Below are 20,810 nucleotides of genomic sequence, written 5' to 3'. Positions count from 1 at the left end.
AATGGACGGTGAAAATGGGCTTCCTTTCATTTGATGTGAACACTGAAAACGAGTGTCCCCAGCTACTTCCATAATCAAACTGAAAAGGCCGGGGAGAGAGGATGCAAATGAAGCTGTCCTTGCCAAGAGCTGTTGATATATGCATGAGGATTTTCAGCACAACGGCCTTTAAAAGAACTAGACTTAACTTCCAACAACCAGAAATGTCAAACACTTACCTGGAAAAAAAATATGTAACCTACTTACAATTGTCTTCCCTTTTAGGCCCCTGCTTTGTATATATTATGAGGAGTTGTGTGGCAAGTGATGGTGGGAGAATAGCTCAGTTTTAGAATACATGTTCTAGATGCTATCGTGGTTGGGAAGCCCCCTTGGCTGAGACGCCAGAGAGGTGCTGCCAGCCAGAGTAGACAACACTGGGTTAGAGCAGCTTTGCCTCAGGCAGTTTTCATATGTTTATCTTTTTAATTCTTTATGACAGTTTGGGACCAAACTGTGTGGGCTAATACAACCCTTTGAACACACAGGATGCTGTGGCTCATCCACTATTCTCAAACAAATATAAGCTGCACTGTTTTCCATCCTGTAGTGATACACAGGAATGGAGGAGCTTAGGGCAGCCTTAGGGTTTTCGGTAGTGCCGGAATAAGGCTACAAAAGGCATCTGACAAAGTAAATATGACGGGCTATTTCTAGATGATTGAAACTGGTCTCGGATGTTTTTAAGCGTCCGTAAAAATGAATAAAACAGCAAAAAAGAGTAGATGGATGTCACAAAATCTGTGCATGAAATCATCTAGTCTGGCCATTCAGTGTTGGCTATAAAAAGATACACCTCAACAAGCTTTCATAGGAAACTATTTATCCATGGCTTTTCACAGTCTGGAAATGCAAAGGGATGCTTGAGAATGGAAGAAATGGCAGGGAAGCAAGTTTGAAGAATACTTCTTTGGTCCTCATAGCTGTTGGTTTGTTGTTCTTTTTCAAAGAGAAAATTCAATTATATTTTTGTCTGATGCCTTAACAGAGAAGCTTGACCTATCTTTGCACCTTCTTATCTTGAACCACCATCCCAGCAGATTCCATCTGTTATGGGAGAATTTATCAATGTAATAAAGGAAAATAAAAAGATGAAAAAGCTGCATACAGAAAAAGCTCAACTGCAGCAAACCCCGTCTAAGACCTGTATAACCTGTTGTTCAACCAGGTGACTCTTTCTTGATATAACAGTTTTCCAAAATATACCATTTCTCCCACCTTATGCATAAAAGTGATTCAATTTATAGAGAAGGATGGAGGTGTTTATCTTATCAAACGAACTCTGTGGCTTGCAAGGATTTCTTGCCATTAAACACATACACACACACACACTACAAATGTCCCACTGTCTCAACTACATTGCCCTGCCCCTTCTTCATTATCAAAACATTTTTATTTCTGTTACATCCAGTGTGTGTCATTGTGGCTGGTGCATACGACTTCACTCAGATACTTCAAATCCCATCTCAACGTTCCTCTCTCTCCAGCACAACGCATCACATTTATTAAGGTGCAACAGTGCAAAAGGCTCATTTTAGAAAGACAAACCAGGTGAAAAACCTAATCAAGCAAATCTTGGAGGAAGGAGTGCATAGCAACAGAAATCCTGTAAATCAGGCTTCAACAACCTAGTGCCTTTTTGGACTCCAACATCCATCAGCCTCAGCCAGCACAGCTATATAAGGCAGGCTTATATGTTTTCATGCACATATATATGTTTTCATGCACATATATATGTTTTCATATTGCATAATATGGGAGACTGTCTGCTTGAACTATCTCAGTTCATTTATTCTTTTTTTATAGACTTGCATGCTATGGTGCACTCTGAAGCTGTTGTCTACCTGTTGGACCTACCTATCTTTTGAATGGTGAATGTACCACCCTTCACCATAGGTTTACAATATGGACAAAATAATACGCAACAAATAATGAACATTAGAACATGGAAACACAGAGAAAACAGTGGTCAAAACAGCAGCAGCCAAACCTGCAGTATCTATAGCACAAGGAAAGCTGGGATAAAAAACCCAACTTCTGAGAGATGTAGCCTGGGCAGGTCTTTTGTGTTTTTTTTGTTGCTGTTGTGACTATCTTTCTTTTCTGTTGAGGACTGCAGAAAGCAAGTAGGCATTAATGGATGGAGTATCAAACTTGATTACCTTTGGTTCTATGAAATCGGCCAACCTAGTGTGACTCCCTTCCCATCTACTTTCGAATTTCATCAGAAAGTGCTTTGCTAAGGTTGTTATCAGCACTGCATTCTTCTCTCTTTTCATAATTTAGATCCAACAGCAAAGAACACATTGTTGGAGAAGCACAAGCACACAGAGAGAGATGTGCTTCCTCATACTAAGCCAAAAGCCTATTATGTTTGCCCTTCATGCTTACAATAAAACTCATTTACTCCAAGCAAAAGATAGCTATGAAAAGTTACAAGGCTGTGACATAGCTGTGATTGGTTCCTCCCGCCCCATGAATATTTGCAATAGTTTGTTCCATTAATGATCGCTACAGCAATCATTTTATACCAAGGCTGGGGAGATTTTGCAGAGGCGGGAAGCCAAACTGAAATAACGAGAATTCTTGGGCGGAGGACAATCTGCCCTCCAACTCTGGTTTCTACTGCACAAACAGACTCCTTCAGTTTCAGATATAGGGCTCTACAGGTAAGGGGTCAGGAGCAGGTCAGCTCGAAAGACGCAGGGCTCTGTTGTCAGTGAAGGTAACTCTTTATTCAAGGAAATGGCATACAACTCAGCAACACTTCCCAGTAGGTCTTGCCTCTATGGAGCATTTGCCGGGACTGAAGATCCCTGCTTTCCATCCCTTCTAAGGCTCCTCCTCTCCTAGATGTTTCCCAAGCAGTCTCAAACTGCATCTGCCCACCTCTGGCCTCTGTTCCACCCTCCTCATTATCCTGTTTAGAGACAAGGGGGGAGAGGAGCTCGTCACAGCAGGAGAGGGAGATTCCCTGGAGCAGCCTTTTGAACACCGACAACTGGGAAATACTGGCCTGCGAGCGCTCCAGTTGGAGAACAGCTTTTACCAAAGGTGTCATGGGCTTTGAAGACGCTCGAACTCAGGACACAAAGGAGAAACATGGTAAGAGGAAAGTACGCTTGGCAAACCCTCACCATGATCAACTCCCATCTGGATATCTATGACCCCAATGTGGAAGGACGTGTGGATCCAGAATTGGCCTCCACAATCACTTACGGACCCACTGTTAAAACCATGTTTATGGAAGACAATTTTACTCAGCTATGAGTGATCACCAAAGAAAGAAAGATCCCCATTCTACCATGAAACTCATTGGCTGACCTTGGGCTAGCTACTGCCTCTCAGCCTAACCTATGTCACAGGGTATGGTAATAGTTTTTTCCAATTAATAATTGTTACAACAATCATTTTATACCTGAACTGGGTACATTTTGCAGAGCCGGGAGGCCAAATTCTAATAACTATCATTTTTGGGGCGTTGGAACTCTAATCTCCAGCTCTGTATTCTACTGCACAAACAGACTCCTTCAGGGGTGGTTGTACAGATGCAACTGCTGCATAGTATCACTTTATTAAAATGAAGGAGAAAAAAAGGAGAAGGTGCTATGTTATTAAAACTAACGACAAATGCCAGTGTAGCCAAAGAGGTAAAGGAGGCACACGAGGCTGAACATTCTCTTATCTATGCAGCTACAGCCAACACATGGCACTAAATTGTGTTTCCAGGCAACTGTGGACTGCTAATTAGGAGCAAGAATGAGAAAGCCAATATAACACATCTCCTTCCACATTTTTTATTAAAAAACATAAAAGAAGATTTCTGTGGAAATGTGTAATAATTCCCTGCCTCCTCGTTTTTACTACAAACAGACATAGATGCAAAGCTGACAACAGCAACTCAGACCTAGACGTTTGTGCCAGCAATCTGCCTCCAAAAACCAAACATACCTTCGACGATTCTATAATGTCATTTACTTGAGATGGCCTCCTGAAGCTGTTGATGTGCCCTTTCCCCAAACAATTATTTGCTGGCATAGCTGGAGAGAAACGAACGTCATTTTCAGAGAGCCAAAGTTAATTTGGATCGCTGCCTGCACAAGCTTCCCACTTGCATCTCAAGTAAACAAGTCTTCTAATGGTAGGACTAGTCCTGGTCCATTGTTCTGAATGCACAGACAGCACAAACAGGCTGGCCAGATAGGGAAGAAGGCTCTGTCGATATGTGTAGCTATTGTCTGTATTCTAACATGCTCTTAGACAGCCCTTAGCATCTAATGATTGGAGGCCAAACCAGAACATGAGGTGGAGAGGAAGTGAGAGAAAGCAGTCAACACCAGAGGCCTTATTCCATTAGCACTTTCCGCTGAAAGGCAACGAAAACAATTTGTCTCCTTACCCTGCAATCCTCTCTTAGACTGCAAAGCAAATTGAGAGGATGATTACTCTCTTTCACTTAACTACGGGGTTGCGGCTAACCTCAACAGCACATGTCAGCAAAAGCGTGGCCAACCAGGGCTTATGCAAACTCTATCGTTTTACAGGATAGTGCTTCACTTGCGCTCTTAACATAGTGATGCGTTGATGGTTTAACGCTTGCCTTGCGTGATTCTTGCTTTTGCAAGAGTATTTGGTGCCATGGAGGGATGACTGTAAAAGTCACAAACCACTCTCAATCAATATTGCCCCCCAAGTATATGAAGAAAAAGAAGAAGATTTGATATCCCGCTTTATCACTACCCGAAGGAGTCTCAAAGCAACTAACATTCTCCTTTCCCTTCCTCCCCCACAACAAACACTCTGTGAGGTGAGTGGGGCTGAGAGACTTCAGAGAAGTGTGACTAGCCCAAGGTCACCCAGCAGCTGCATGTGGAGGAACGGAGACGCGAACCCGGTTCCCCAGATTACGAGACTACCACTCTTAACCACTGCACCACACTGGCTCTCGCCATGTGCCATATGACTCTCGCTATGGGCCATAGTGGCTCCCTGGGCATAGATCTGCCAATGCAGCACTATTCAGCCATTTGGGTCTGGAGTGCCCATATCCAAGCCCAGGTTCCCCCATCCCACTTCTTATCAGGTGGTCAAATCTGAGAGCGCTGAGCTGTTTGGTGCTACGCATAAAATTCCCACTAAAGTGTTGTGAATGGCAGGTGCTTCCCCTGAGTGTTTGATCCATATATGCAGCACAGAAGAAGTCTTCCATGATTCCAAATTCATCAGGGGATGTGCAAGCTTCCACATGTGCCCTTGCTGAGTAGAGGGGAATATTTCTCATCATTCAGGGAGCGTGAAATCTGGTGCACAATTATCCATGCCTGGTTTAAAGTCACTAGGACCACTGCGCAAGTCATGTAACCAAGTGCAGGGGAAATCACATAACAATTTTCAAGTGCAAAGTGCTTCGAGATCTTCATTGGCCTTGTGCTCGTTAACTGCCCAAAGAGTTAAAAATGAAAAAAAAAAAAAACCAGTGCCCCCACTGACACAGTGAAAATCGGGAGGAAGACTAGTTCTAACAAGATGCATCAGCTTCAGTGGTGCAAACAATAGTGATTCTGAAGCTACTTCATTTTGGTAGGAAAGGACAAGTGAACCGGCCCTGCTCCTCTTGCCAATGTAATGCTGGTTCTAGACCTATTGCACTACTGCAAATCTACACCTAGTGAAATAAATTATGTAGCTGGTTTGTGACTTTTGCCTACGAATCCTGTGCTGGCTCCAAATCGTTTACATCACTGCAATTTTTCACCTAATAAACATAATTATATAGTTGGTTTCTGGTTCTTGCAATGGGGATTTATTATATCTGTATCACACCTGTCTTCTAAGGAACAATATCTAGTCTCTTCTTTATCTACACAACATCCCTAGAAGAGGTAGGCTAGACTAAGAGATAGTAACTGGTCCAAGATCACCAAATGACCTTTATGGCTGAACACAGATTTGAATTTAAGTCTTCCTGCTCTAAGTCCAGCACTCTATCAGCTATACCACTTTGGTTCGCCAGTACTGGCACGGGTTACTTGTTTTCTGAGGTACAAAAAGCACTTCCACTTCAGTTGGAGGCATCACAACCTTGCAAAGAAGAGGAAGGAACTTGTTCTACATAGCTGCTCATAACAGGAGGCTAGAAAAAACTGATTCAAGATGATAAAGAGTCAAGGACCAATCAGAACAAAGGTTATGTCTAATCAATCAGGGGCAATGCAAGTAAGGTGGTAGTTAAACCTATCTCCTAAATAATCCATTTAGTCCTAAAGATGCTCATCGCCATAAACTGCTTTTACCTGGTGCAGGTAGGCATTCTGCCTCAAGAAGGAGCCAACATGACCCTTAAGGGAGGATACAAACAATTACCTTTTATATATTTCCCAGCATAAGTGATATTTAATCGAGTTTAGATTATGATTTTAACATACAAAACGAAATTATAACCCTCTTCCAGAATCCTAATTTGGCAACTTTCAGAGAAAAGTGTTTTGAAAACACACACGTCCGGCTATTTTACAGATAACACACTACAGTCATTTAGGGGAATGTTTTTCCATTCCAGGTGTTAAAATGCAATTTTTACAGTCACCTGCTCTACCTGAACCCTGCATATAATTTTCCAAGCTCTTATTTCACCCAGTAAGTGTCAATGTCACCTTTCTCTTTGCTGCCCTGTTCAGTCAGGTAAGTCAGAATGCCAAATAGGAATTGATAATGTTTTTATCACAACATACTGAATATGCCATGAGGGGAATTGTTTTTTTGGTTTTGGTTTTTAAGTTGGAAAACAGAAGACTATGAATAATTGATTGTTCATGCGTACCGGTAATTCACAGAATACATTTGATGAATGGTTATTGCTACCCAAAAAGGAACTGTATACTCACTGGAGAGGAATCACCCATCTGTTCCAACTACATTTCAACCTCTGTGATACATGCTTAAGACTTCCTACTAATAATAAGGAATAATGTTGAATGTTATTGAACTGCACAAATAAAGTGGATAATTTGGTGAGAACTAAATCACCGTTTGCATTTGATCAAACATAACTCTTAAGTGGAAAGCTACATCTTACACTGCAATTGTGTAGCAAAGCACTGATTGGCCCTTTCTCTGTTCAAAGTAGTCTTGAAAAGGTGTTTTTCACTGGAGAAGGCAGAGGTAGGGGGAAGGGAGGGTTTAATATTCCTGTGCTACCTCTTTTGCTGTTAAATTCTGGCCAGCTGTTTTTATCTCCCAGGGGGTTTGAAAATCGGTTTACAAAAGTATAGAACACTAGAATTATGAGCATCTAAACTACAGTTGGCTTACTCTTAGGGCTAGGTAGTGAAATGTGTGTGCTTCTTTCTCCCAGCTTTAAAGTGTGCAAGATTCCAGAATGATTGTGAGCTTCTTCCTTTCAGCCAACTTTTCTTACTTGAGCTGGCCAATTCTGAAAGCGTGGTTCTAAAAATAAAAAATAAACCACCCCTGCCTTCATTTCATGACGTGATACATGGAAATGAGATCAAGCTGCATTAAAGGGCTAAGAAATTATCTCCTCCCTGGGAGCACAGCCCTTAGCTATTGGCTTGCAATCCCCAAAGAGAAATACCTGGCAGAGAAATGAAGACAGTAAATCACAATGAGATTTAATTCTCTGCTCCAGGGCCTGTTTGATGGAGCTCCATACGCTCTTATATACTTAGGAGTATGCCAGCTCTCTGGAGTGGGCTGTGTTATCTGAAGAATGAAAACATCACTCATAGCAGGAATTATGAGATCCTTCTGAGAGCCCTACCCAATTGTGCATTGCTCTTTCAAATTGGATGCCCTGCCCTCTACTGTTCGCCCTTCCCCACGCTCAAAGAACAGTGGTGCCAAAATATATGAAAAATTGGCATGCCCACCAACAAACATTAGACGTAACACATCAGCTAGAATTTAATAGTCAGTCTAATGACTTCTATGAAAAATTTATTGCATGTCATGTTATTTAGTAGCAGCATTGACAAGAAACTTGTAAGGGAATTTTGATTACTGTCACTAATGCAGAAACGCAGGTTGGCTGTGCAACAAATGCCACAGCCTTATCACTAAGACAGTAACATGGAGGCAGGCTTTTTCACTGGTGGCACCAGTGTTGTGGTCCATGAGAAGCCCATCAGTATTGGCATTCTGCCGGCTCTTGAAGACACACCTTGAGCTTGGAACGTTCAGATCTAATGTTCTAAACGTTCTTTTAACTGTTTTAATTGTTATGCTTTTCAATGAGCTTGTTGTATCGTATATTTTAATTATGAATGTTTTTAATGTTTTGATGAAATTTTCTTATTGTGTATTTTCATCATGTATGGCTATTTTATAATTGATTTCCTACTTATAAACTGCTTAGAAACCATTTTTGGGATGCAAGTAGTAAATACTACTACTGCTGCTACTACTACACTCAAACCCCTACAGGAATCATCTTGTTCAGGATTCCTCTCATCCAGCCAGCCAATAATGCCTTCTTCTGGGTTACTACAAACTGTTAGGAGTTAGTTCAAGTAAATGAAATCAATATCCTCTATCTATTTTCCATTTTTCTTTTCCAGCTGACATTCAACGTTCAGTGGTTCCTGATAGAAAGTGAGCATGCCAATCCTCATTGGCCTTTTCGTGTGTGGGTTTTGCCACCTTTTAAAAATATTTTTGGTACTTCTGCAAACCATGCCAGTTCCCCCCTCTTGCTTCTGTTGTGGCCTACTCCTGCTGCCCCAGGGGCACTGAATTCCCTATCAAAAGAGTTATGCCCCTGCAGAATGAGAGAGTGCCACCACCACTTGTGATGCTGTGGCTAATCTACAGAGCAGGGAGTTGTGTCCTATTGTGCTGCGGTCTTTGGGAATATGGAAACAAAGAGGCTGGGTGTTTAGCACAGACAACAGCTAGAACTTATTGATGTACCAGCTCACAGTTCCCAAGAGCAAAAATGGACTGCCCGCGTTTTTCTTTGAGGCTCCTCACATCTCCAAATCCAATTCACAAGTTGTGATGAATCGGCAAGTATTTCTCCCCAGTGGACACTTGCCTACTGGGTTGCTATAGGGTAGCGACTGATGGTGAGCTAGAGATCCCATTTCAAATCCCAAGTCTGCCATGAATCCACTACTAGGTCAATACATTTTGTCACCTGAGACAAACCACAAAACGACGTCCCACTCCTCCAGGGAATAATAAATAAATAAATAAATAAATAAATAAATAAATTTTATTTATATCCCGCCCTCCCCAGCCGAAGCCGGGCTCAGGGCGGCTAACAACAATCAAATAATCAAACAATCAAATAAACCAAATAAAGAAGGGGTGAGTGAAGATCCACATTGGGAACAAGGAGGAGAATTGAATCAACCTTACCTGACAGTTGAAGTGGCAGCCAAAGGCCATTGCAGGGGGAGAAAGGGCCTGATCTGAATCGTGCTAGGTGAGTCCAGAGCCCAAGAAACCCCAGAGGGCAGCCCCTGTCATTTCTTCCCTAGGGTTGGGAGGAGACCAGCAGTGACTCCTAATGCCCAGAGGGTTTGCTGAGAAGGCAGCACTGCTGAGAAGGTGGCAGATCTGGCAGCAGCAGATGCTTTCATTGGAGGCCAGATCTGCCCCCCACTGTGGATCCTGCCTCTCAAGGCAGTTGCCTCACCTTGCCTCATGGGTGGGCCAGCCCTGTACTAGGTGGCTTTTGGGTGGAATTAGACATTACAAGAAATGCAAAGTTTGTGTTGTGATATTTCTTCTTCTCCTCTCTTCCCTCCTCCCACATAATAGCAAACACAGATTGTGTGGGCCAAGAGGAATGGAGCTGAAAGCGGGCAACTGAGAAGCAAAAAGGAGATGTCAGCATTCTCAGGGAGCCCCAAGGTTTTCAGAAGTATGAAAAGTAAGCTTTTGAAAACACATTAAATAGCCCCCCCCAAAAAAACCTGCCCCAAAACGACTTAGCATGAAAGGGATTTTCTTTCTTTTTTGGAGGGGGGGGGGAAACAAATGGAAAACTGGGGGAGGAATAGAAGTCACATCTGCACCATAAATTAAAAGCACTATTAGACCACTTTTGGTGTCTTCCTCCAGACAATCCCGGGAATTGTTGTGTGTTAAGGGAGCTGAGTTGTTAGGAGACCCCCCTATTCCCCTCACAGAGCTACAATTCCCAGAGTGGTTTAAAAATCAGTCCCTCTTCCCAGGGAACTCTGGGAACTGTAGCTCTGTGAGGGGAATGTTGGTTATCGAAACAATTCTCAGTACCCTTAAACTACAGATAATTTGTTCTCAAAACTGGTGGCAAATTAGCAGTGTGTGTGTGTGTGTGTGTGTGTACATGCACATGCAGGCGTGCTGATACTTGCATGTCCTCTGCAGAAAACAGGCATGCTTATATCCTTATGCAAAGGGTTTAGAGGAAATGTCACATTTGAAGTGTAATTATGGGTTGATGGGCTTTGTTCACGCAGTATGGTGCGCGTTCCCCTTGGTAAGACAGCAAAAGAGGACACTGCTCCAATTGGCACCTCTTATGGCTTGTTTACAAAACAAAGATTTAGAAGTTGTCATTTGAGGATTAGCAACCCCTGCCCGCACAGACAAGGAATCCATGGGCATTTCAGCAACAACCCATTGTGGTCTCCGCTCACTCGCAGTTTCTGCAACTCCAAACTGACAATGAACGCATGAAGCATGCTGCTTTACTGGGGGTTGTTTATTTTCTTTAAACTAACATCAAAACCCTGAATCATCACTGGAAGGCAGACACACAGCAGAGATGTTGTTGCCTTGGCATAACAGGCCATGTCAATTGTGTGTGCTGCAATTCTCTGGGTGGGCCCTCGACCTGTCCATAGCAGACAATGGTGGTCAGTTTCTCAGGGCATGGGGAGGAACTGGCAGTCTCTCAGCTGCAGGAAACATGGCATAGCGCATGTGGGAGGCAGTCCAGATCTGCTCCAAGACAATGCCAGCCTTGTTTTCCTGCTACAGGTATGCTGGACACCTATTGGCCAGCATGGATGGCTCTGCTGACTGGTTCTCTATCCTAAGCCCTAATGAGGTGGAACCTCCATACCTGCCAGAACATACGGTGCCAGATGTTGGGCAGATGGGCATGATTTGGGGCAAAATGAATCAAATCAGCACCTTTGCTGGTCTTGAAAGACCTACATTGGCTCCCAGTACATTTCCAAGCACAATTCAAAGTGTTGGTGCTGACCTTTAAAGCCTAAACGGCCTTGATCCAGTATACCTGATGGAGCGTCTCCACCCCCATCATTCTGCCCGGACACTGAGGTCCAGCGCCGAGGGCCTTCTGGCGGTTCCCTCACTGTGAGAAGCCAAGTTACAGGGAACCAGGTAGAGGGCCTTCTTGGTAGTGGCACCCGCCCTGTGGAACGCCCTCCCACCAGATGTCAAAGAGAACAACAACAACCAGACTTTTAGAAGGCAACTGAAGGCAGCCCTGTTTAGGGAAGCTTTTAATGTTTGATGCATTACTGTATTTTAATATTTTGTTGGAAGCTGCCCAGAGTGGCTGGGGAAGCCTAGCCAGATGGGTGAGGTATAAATAATAAATTATTATTATTATTATTATATTGTTATTAATCTGGACCATGGTTTGGAGGTTCCCCCGAGCTGGTACAGCTGTTTTTGCAGCTCACAGCCCAGGAATGGTACATTAAAAAGCTGCCTTTGTGTTCTGATTAAGTACATGTACTGGCATGGGTGCATATGTACCAGATGCTTCGCTTTAACAAATAACCAACCACCACATTGGGCCTTGCTGCTACTGAATGCAAGAAATTGATATTTATGATGCAAAGCACTGTGTACATGGACAGAAAAGCTGTTTGTTAGGATGAAGGCTGAAGCTGCCTGAAGCAAGTGAGGAAGAAGAGGACAAGAATAAAAGAGAAAACACAGAAAGAACAAAAGGAAAGAAATGTCAGTTTCCTATATTGATACTACTTATATCTTTTCATTTCCCAGTTTGAGGGAGCAACCACTGGCTGGGAGGCACCTTGCCTATCCTGAAATTAACCCCGACTGGGTGGGGTGAGGTAAACCAGCTTGGGGGACATTTTGAGAGGACAAACCATGATAAGAGGGGAACTGTTAAACACCCTGTGTATACCCATTATTCCTGTGCTGCTGACTGCAGCTGTTTTTAATTTAAAAACTGTATTTCCAGGGAAAATTACATGGAACTCTATTCAACATATAGTTTGGACTTCTCGGGTGAATCTGATCCTGACTGACTGTACCACTTCAGATAGTAGCTGGCAGTTCATGTGACATGCAAAAATAATAATTTTTAAAAATCCCTGCACACAAAATGCTAGCACATGGTGAAGAGTTCTCCCAGATGTGCTAGCTTTCTGTGAACAGGGAGTTTTTTTGTACAAAGCTGCTCACGAGTGATGCAGCCCACACACAGATTTGCCTCTTCAGTCAGAGCTAGGTATCAGTGAAAGGGGAAGGAAAACAAGTAAGAAAGTGAAGTTAATATTTAGTGATAAATGGCCACTGCAAAGTGTATCTCTATGGGCAGATTCATGCATGAGTCAGAAGGTATTTATGTGAACAACGGCAAGGCCTGACACACTGTATATGAAGGCTAGTGGAGGGAATAGCTAAAACAGTTTTCTGCTGGGTTTTGTTTGCATTTTAAAGCAAACCTGTCCCCTGCCTTTCCCATTTCTTCTTATTTAGCTGCTTTGCAACCTTTACTCCCAGGGCTCAGACAGGTTTTGCCATGCAAGCATTGTCTCTGTAACCTTTCGCAGGATGTGGTGTCCAGAGAACCCCAAGCTAAATACAGTTGCCAGTAGTTGAGAGGGGCAAATCTGTCGATTTTGGTTTCTCTCTGTTCCTCAATGATTCCAGTCTTTATTTCAGTTCTCTACATTTCCACATCATTTTGTGAATATTTTTTAAGTCCTCATGAAAAACCACCTGCAATTTAGTGCAAATCCTCCCCAAATATACACTTTTGCATGCTATTTTGCCTAATATGCACATTTTGTGCAAACCAATGCCCTCTAATATAATGCATTCTTGCATGCTATTTTCATGAATTTATGCACTTTTGCGGACTCTCTGTATGCATTTTTGAACACATTACTTGGCTAGAGAGGACAGTACTGCAAGATTTGGAGAAATGTGTGTTTCAGAGGACGTCTGTATTTCAGTTTGTGATTTGTTTTGGAAAGCGTAAATTGGACAGGATGGTCCTTAAATGCAAACTGAACTGCAGTTCTTCCCCCGTGAGTGGGAGAGCTTAAAACCAATTCCTGTCTTTGCTCCCCTGCAGTTACTACATCTGAATTAAAGGTCATACACATTATAAATCTGGCAGAACTTCAGAACATTCGATTTCTTGACTTCAAACATTTTTCAGATTTCACATCTGTACTTTGAAGGAAATGTGTCCCCCCCCCTTTTCTTAAAAGAAAAAAGGTTATATATGAAATCAAGTGAATGTATTTTAATGTCACACAGGATGTGGTGGTGTAATTGTGGACTGTGCCACTTTAGAATTCAGGCAGCCCACTGGGAAAGAAAGTATGTTCAAATTTATAAGGAGTGGGAAGAGAAAGATTTAGTGTTTGCAATAAGAGCAGCAGCGATGCACGATAAATTCCTTAAAGCTTTGCAAAAACAAGAAGATTAAGGTGCATACTTTCTTCTGAAGTAGGTATGTAAGTAAACTCAAAATAGGGAAGTTTCTTAAAGCACGCTATCCACTACTAACAAAACTTGAATTAGTGCTAAAGTGCCCATGATGAAGACTGATCCAAAACTGACTTTTTACTAGCTGTAAAAACTTGCAGGTGTTGTTCCCCATAAGATAAAAGTGAGAAGAAAGCATATGTCAGCCACATTTCAGATCTGCCGGTGCTTTAAACATTTCCCACGGAATCATCAGCACTAAGTATAGTAAGTTCAACAGTACCGTCCCTCGCCCGGACGGTAGTAGGGAGAAGCTGCACCTGTTGACTGTCTACCTGACAAGCTGTTATAGCAATTTAAAGCATTTCAGAGCAGTCCTTTAGTAGCAACTTGGATGGCGGGTGAAAATCAAACAGGTCCACCTTCTTTCCATCACCATACCATTAAAAGGTACACTGGTTTGTTTGTTTGCCAGTGCCCGCCTCCAAGCCTGAAAAACGTACGGTTGTCTGGAAGAGAGCAGCAGCAAACCACCTCAAACACTCTTAAAATGCCGCGTTTTTCCCCACCCCTAAACAACCTTCCCTTAAGTGTCTCTCTAAGAGGGTCGAACCACGGTAGCGGCATTTCATCCTGTGAATGTTTAACGCATCACTATCAATCTCGTGCAGCTCTATGAAAAATGAAGCTGAAATCTTTCAGAAGGAGGACGATGAACAGCATTCTTTTTTTTTTTCCTTTTTAAAGAAGATCGCTTTTTGAAAAATGGTTCTTTGTTCCTGAATAAGTAATAAAGTGAAGCTGACTAAGTGAGTCAGGGCTTGGGGTGCTGGTCGCAGAAACGCTGTAGAGCGGCACACTAGTAAAATACTCTGCTTAGGGTTGACTAAGTGCTGTGCTGTTTCTTTGAATAATTAACACCACTAACGAATTCTGCCAACTCCGTTTAGAGGTAAGTCGCTCAGTGCAATCTTTACATTGTGGCATGCATAACTTTTGCGCGGTTTCTACAAAGTGCACCGTACACACCTCACAGACAGGCAGTCAAACGTTCTAAAATCAGGGAGCCCACAATTTTAGGAGCCTAGTGGGGTTGCTCCGTATTAGTCAGACTATTTGTCCTTCTAGGGCAGCATTGTCTGCTCTGACGGGCAGCATCTCTCTGAGATCTCCAAGCAGATGCCTTTCTCATCACCTGCTGCCTCACTTTAGATGCCAAGGATTGGACCTGGAGGCTTCTGTATGCAAACCACATCCACTACCACCGAGCCTACAATCCTAGCCTCACAGCCTTGCTAAGCAACGTTTCTCTGTATGCCACCATTTCTGCCCAATATTTCCTCTCTCTCTCTCTCTCTCTCTCTCTCTCTCTCTCTCTCTCTCACACACACACACACATTGTGCAGAGATTCTTTTATTCTTCTCCAAGCATCTAAGTGAATTTCCAGACTGTTGCTATTTTCCAGGTAAAAGTCAACCACAAGCCAGCAAATTAAGGCTGCATAGTTGAAGTGGATTTGGTGCTGTTGGACACAGCAAACCCCCACCAATACCAACCCTGCTTTTTGCAGTAAGGTGAGGTTGCAAACAAATCAAAATGAGCGCTCAACGAACAGTCAACATGCTTCCTGACAACCTTGTGGAAACAAACCAGGATGAATGCTCAAGAAGCTGCTGGTCTGGAAGTGCCAAGAGTTCTGTATACCTCAACACAACTGCTTAATATATTTCTTTTTTATGGTAAGAGGTATAAGAATATTACAATGAAATAAAAACCTTGCTTCTAGCATTTTTAAACCAATACGGGCATCGTCTGCCTGTGAAACAATGGTACTGTGAAAAGGAACTGTGGATTTTTAAAACCAAAGGACCACAATGTTCATTATTGTTCTTTTCACATGGAAACAAGCTGGAGTGTTTCTGCTTACTCAAAGTATGTGGCTCTCCCAAGACTGCTGATATTTCTTCTCCCTTGTATGTGTGTAAGGAGTAGCACTCAGAGAGCTGAGTCTGCTATTAGTGTATTTGATTGCAAGCTGGCTTGGGGGGCTCTTTTTAGGACCGAAAAGCAGGTTATAAATACATTTACCAAAAAAAGTCGATGAGGATAAACAACAGTAATTTTCTCTACTCATTTGGCTGTCAGTGCCTGTTTTTTTGTTCATTGGCTTGTGTCTGGACCGAAGTTTCTCAAAAAAATCAATAATATATTACAGACACAAATAATTGCTTCAACTTAATTTAAAAAAAAAAGTAATATATATATATATATATATATATATATATATATATATATATATGGGTGGGGGGTGGGGAAGAAACAAGATTCTGGGCAATTCTTGTTTTTCCCACTTGAGATTCTCCGAGGAGCAAATTCTGAGGAGGTAAAACATGCTTTTGCAGACACCAGAACATTTGTCTGGAGACTGGTGATGTGCCTTAGTGAATTATAATTCAAAATAGAACAACAAGCAGAGCCTCTAATTATAATCATAGTAGAAAGAAAGAGGGGGAGTTGGGGAGAGGGAAGAGCAGAATGCTCCTGGCGTTTTCTTGTTAGGCCTAATGGTCAGGAGAGAGGGAATGACTCAGGCCATCAGTAATGGCGCAAGGGGATTTCTGCGTCTCCTCCTTGCACTTTCCAGGGCCACTGAGGCAGACAGGTGCCAACCGCCTTCAGCACCAGCAGCTGATAGCAAATGTAGGAAAAGTGGATAGGCTTAATCAATCTACAAATGCCTACACTGCAAAACTGCCCTGGCAATTGGCAGTAATTGGCTGCCACAGAACAGGGAAAGCTGTGAGGCTCATAGCTGGCAGGAGCTAGCGGATCTTTCTCTGGCTTAAGTGAGTGTGAAGACAGCCTAAAACCTTTCAGAATAAAGGGGATTTTAAAAAATAAACTCAGTGGATGATTATGGAAAGAACGAAACTCAATGGGCTCATACAAAGGCTAAAGGTGCAATCCTATGCCCACTTACCTGGAGTAAGCTCCACTGAACTCAATGGCACCTACACCTGAGTAGACATGCATTCCTAATGAGCTAGGCAGTCCCAAGCAACTGAAAGGGTTGGAAAAAAATATTTCGGATCTCAAGCCTTGGGGCCCTAACCTGTGTGTTTGCTTGAAAAAAGCTCTCACTCATAAATCTGTGGTATTGCCAATACAGATTAAAATCAAGTGGTGTTTCTAGGAGTTGTTGTTGCTGTTGTTCTGTAAAGATGTCTGAGGGCAGGACAGGCTACAGAGGGAGACACTTCAGGCCCCGGACCCAAAGGAGAGGAGGAGGAGGAAGGGACAGACGCTGCAACAGCTTCGCAGCAGCTGCCCAGTCCCACTGTAGTAAGCTCCCATCCTCCTTTTACTCCAAGGTCATGCTGAACAGAAAGCTGAACAGAAAGCTCAGAAAGCCCAACTGGGCCACCCCGGACTTGGACTTGGAAGGCATCTGGAGGAAAAGATTTAGGTGGAGAGGCCAAGCGCTAGTCTTGGCAACATCGCCACTGAGCTCAGCCATGCCTGCGTTCTCTCTACTTGTATACAGTTGTACCTTGGAATGTTTTGGCTTCCGAGTGCCGCAAATCCGGAAGTGAGTGTTCCGGTTTGCGTACTTTCTTTGGAAGCTGAATGTCCGATGGGGCTTCCGATTGAGTGCAGGAAGCTTCTGCAGCCAATCGGAAGCTGTGCCTTGGTTATCAAACATTTTGGAAGTCAAACGGACTCCCGGAACAGATTCTGTTCGGCTTCCAAGGTACGACTGTACTATTTTACTGACTAAACTGCTGACTTTACTTTCAGTCTCTGAGTCTCCTTTCTGATCTGCCAATGGCCCAGCCCTGACACAAGCCTACCTTCTGGTCTAATTTGAACAGAAGGAGGGGACTCTGTGATCATATGCATGCTCACTTAATGCCACTCCTTGTGTCCCTTCCCACCATCAGAAACACCCCCCGACACAACCCCTTGCCAACCTAAGTGTTCCCTTGACTACTCCTCTAGATCTTGCACCTGTGATTTAATTTTTCCATTGGAAGAAGAAGAAGAAGAAGAAGAAGAAGAAGAAGAAGAAGAAGAAGAAGAGGAGGAGGAGGAGTTTGGATTTGATATCCCGCTTTATCACTACCCTAAGGAGTATCAAAGCGGCTAACAATCTCCTTTCCCTTCCTCCCCCACAACAAACACTCTGTGAGGTGAGTGGGGCTGAGAGACTTCAGAGAAGTGTGACTGGCCCAAGGTCACCCAGCAGCTGCATGCGGAGGAGCGGAGACACGAACCTGGTTCCCCAGATTACGAGACTGCCGGTCTTAACCACTACACCACACTGGCTCTCTGGAAGGAGTGTGAGGTATTTGAAACCGAGCTGGATGGCGAGGTGGAGGGAACCGCTTATCTGGAAAATAACAGTTTGGGAATGGATGTGTTCTAGGGCTGAGACAGATGCACACATCCCTTTGAAGGTGGAAGATGTTTAGCTGAGTCAAAAAACCAAACCAAACACCGCAGAGCTAAATGGTTTAGCTTTGAGTTATCTGAAATACCGTTTAAGCCCATACTTCACGTTTTCAGAAAAGCCTTGAAAACCCACTTGTTCTCAGTGGCACACTCGTAAGTGATATTTCATCTCATTACTGAGCTCCTTTGGCTGGCAAGACTTGTTAAAACTGTGCTCTATTTCTGGCCTAGATATGCATTTACTATTGCTAAAAATGTAGTTATAGTGGAAATTTGGTGTTTATTTCATCTCACTGCTGTTTTTATTTCTGTGCAAGCCACCTTGAGTAAGTTACGCTCATAAAGGAGGCAGCTGGGCACCAAAAGAATAGAAGAAAAAGAGGAATGTTCTCACAAAATGTTTTCTACCTGGTCAAATGGCTGTTTTTAGCATGTAAATCAAAACTGGTGAATGTTCACCAGAGCCTGAATACAGGAACAGGGAAGGTGTGGTTAACCAACATGGCTAAAGGTTAAGGGTCCAGTGTGGTTGTAATGGTTAAGAGTATCAGACTAGGACCTGGGAGATCAGAGTTCTGGTCCCGACTCAGCCATGAAGCTCACTGGGCAACCTTTGGGCAGGTCTTTCAGCCTAGGCTACCTCACAGGGTTGCTGAGAGGATAAAATGAAGGTGAGGGAGAACCATGTAAACAACCTTGTGCCTCTTGGAGGAAAGCTGGGATAAAAATGCAATAATAAAAATAAAGGATGATGGGAGTTGCAGTCCAACAGCCTTAATATGTTTCCCCGCCTCTTCCATTGCAGCTTTCGAGACCAGCTCTCTTGCTCTTTGCAGAATCAAGCCTCCAGCTGATGATCACTGACACTCTTGTGTTGTCATGCTTTGACTTTAAAGGCCTGTCATTTCTGAATGCCATAATCAACTGTGACAATTTATTTTCCACAGCTCGTTGGTTCAAAGGGTCTTTCTGGGACATTTAGTTTATTGCACTGCCATAATTGAAAATTATCTGACACCTGCAATTTTTGGAAACCAGGACGTAAGGAGTATGAAGTGTTTAATATTTAATTTGACAATAGGAGCAGTTTTTATTCAGCAGCTAATAGCCACATCTTGCCACCTTTAGCCAATGTTAGGATTCATCCCCAGCAGCAACTAGTTTCTCTGAAAGAGACACCACTTCGCTGGATGATTACAGCTGGCAAATCTCGGCCAAATGGGAAGCAGCTGGGGAGACAAGGAGTCTGTAATTAGCAGGCCAAGTTTTCTTTTTGCCCTATAGCCCAGTGAAAGAAAGCAATGATGAAAAATTAAAGGGGAATGTTTATATATAAATAAAATTAGCCTGGGAAACCGAAAGCTCAAATGGGCCAAAATGCAGAGTTTGGAATGGAAGATAGAGCAAGCTTGTTTTCTCCTGCTCCAGAGGGTAGGACTTGAACCAGTGGCTTCAAGTTGAAGGAAATGAGATTCCAACTAGCCATATGGAAAAGCTTTCTGACAGTAAGAGCTGTTCAACGGTGGGATAGTCTCCCTCGGGAAGTTGTGGACTTCTTTCGAGGTTTTTAGTCAGAGGTTGGATGGCCACCTGCCATGGATGCTATACTTGAGATTCCTGAATTGCAGGGGGTGGACTGGATGACCCTCAGGGTCCCTTCCAACTCTACAATTATATGATTCTATGCCGCTTACCTACAAATGTCCCTGGGTGCACCAGGCATGTTTGTTCCTCCCTGCAACCTGCCCACATTGAGCAGGATATATTGATGGGGCCTCCAACTGTGCATGGCTTAAAGTGCTTAGAGCATGGGTAGGCAAACTAAGGGCCGGGGGCTGGATCCGGCCCAATCGCCTTCTAAATCTGGCCCACAGATGGTCTGGGAATCAGCATGTTTTTACATGAGTAGAATGTAAATGCATCTCTGGGTTATTTGTGGGGCATAGGAATTCATTCTCCCCCCCCCTTTAAAATATAGTCCAGCCCCCAACAAGGTCTGAAGGACAGTGGACCAGCCCCCTGCTGAAAAAGTTTGCTGACCCCTGGCTTAGAGGCACTTGCATGACTGGGAATGCTGGTAATCCTCCTTCAGAGCTTCAGACTGTGGTGTCAAGGAAAGATAGGACGTTTTTTATGTATGCTACAACAGCAGCAAGAGTACTCTTAGCAAAGTATTGGAAGACACAAGAACTACCCACACTGGAAGAATGGCAGACCAAGGTGATCGACTACATGGGACTGGCGGAGATGACTGGCAGAATCCGTGACCAAGGGAAAGAGACGGTGGAAGAAGATTGGAAGAAATTTAAAGTTTATCTTAAGAATTGTTGTAAAATTAATGAATGTTAAAATGTCTTGGGTAATGCAAAATAGAATTGCAGTGACAAACAATTGGATATGAGAAAAAAGATTTAAAGAAAGTGCTATAAGAAATTGAAATTAGGGGTTGCTGGAATGATTTAAAACAGGGATGCAGAAAGGGGAGGTATGGGGAAGTCGCTGAAAGAAGGTTTAAGGAAAGAAAGGTCAAGAAATTATACGTGTTTATATGTTTGTTTGTTTGTTTATGTATTGTGTTGTATTGTCTTTCAATATGTGTTGAAAAACCAATAAAAAATTTATAAAAAAAAACAACAGAGCTTCA

At 43.1% G+C, this 20,810-nt stretch overlaps 1 protein-coding gene and 1 long non-coding RNA gene across 9 annotated transcripts in view; one reads left to right on the top strand and one right to left on the bottom strand.

Moving 5' to 3' along the window:
- The window catches only part of SLC8A1 (solute carrier family 8 member A1), a 282,886-nt gene that overhangs the window by 54,241 nt on the left and 207,835 nt on the right, over positions 1-20,810 (bottom strand). The window lies entirely within an intron of this gene.
- Positions 9,365-19,200, top strand: LOC310758945. Its single transcript, XR_014546121.1, has 3 exons — positions 9,365-9,484; positions 9,823-9,934; positions 18,972-19,200. It is a non-coding gene; the product is annotated as an uncharacterized lncRNA (long non-coding RNA).

This window comes from Podarcis filfolensis (genome assembly GCF_964270895.1).
Source record: "Podarcis filfolensis genome assembly, chromosome: 3".
Classification (NCBI taxonomy): Eukaryota; Metazoa; Chordata; class Lepidosauria; order Squamata; family Lacertidae; genus Podarcis; species Podarcis filfolensis.
The sequence above is the reverse complement of the archived record's forward strand: the minus strand, read 5'-3'. Positions and strand labels throughout refer to the sequence as shown.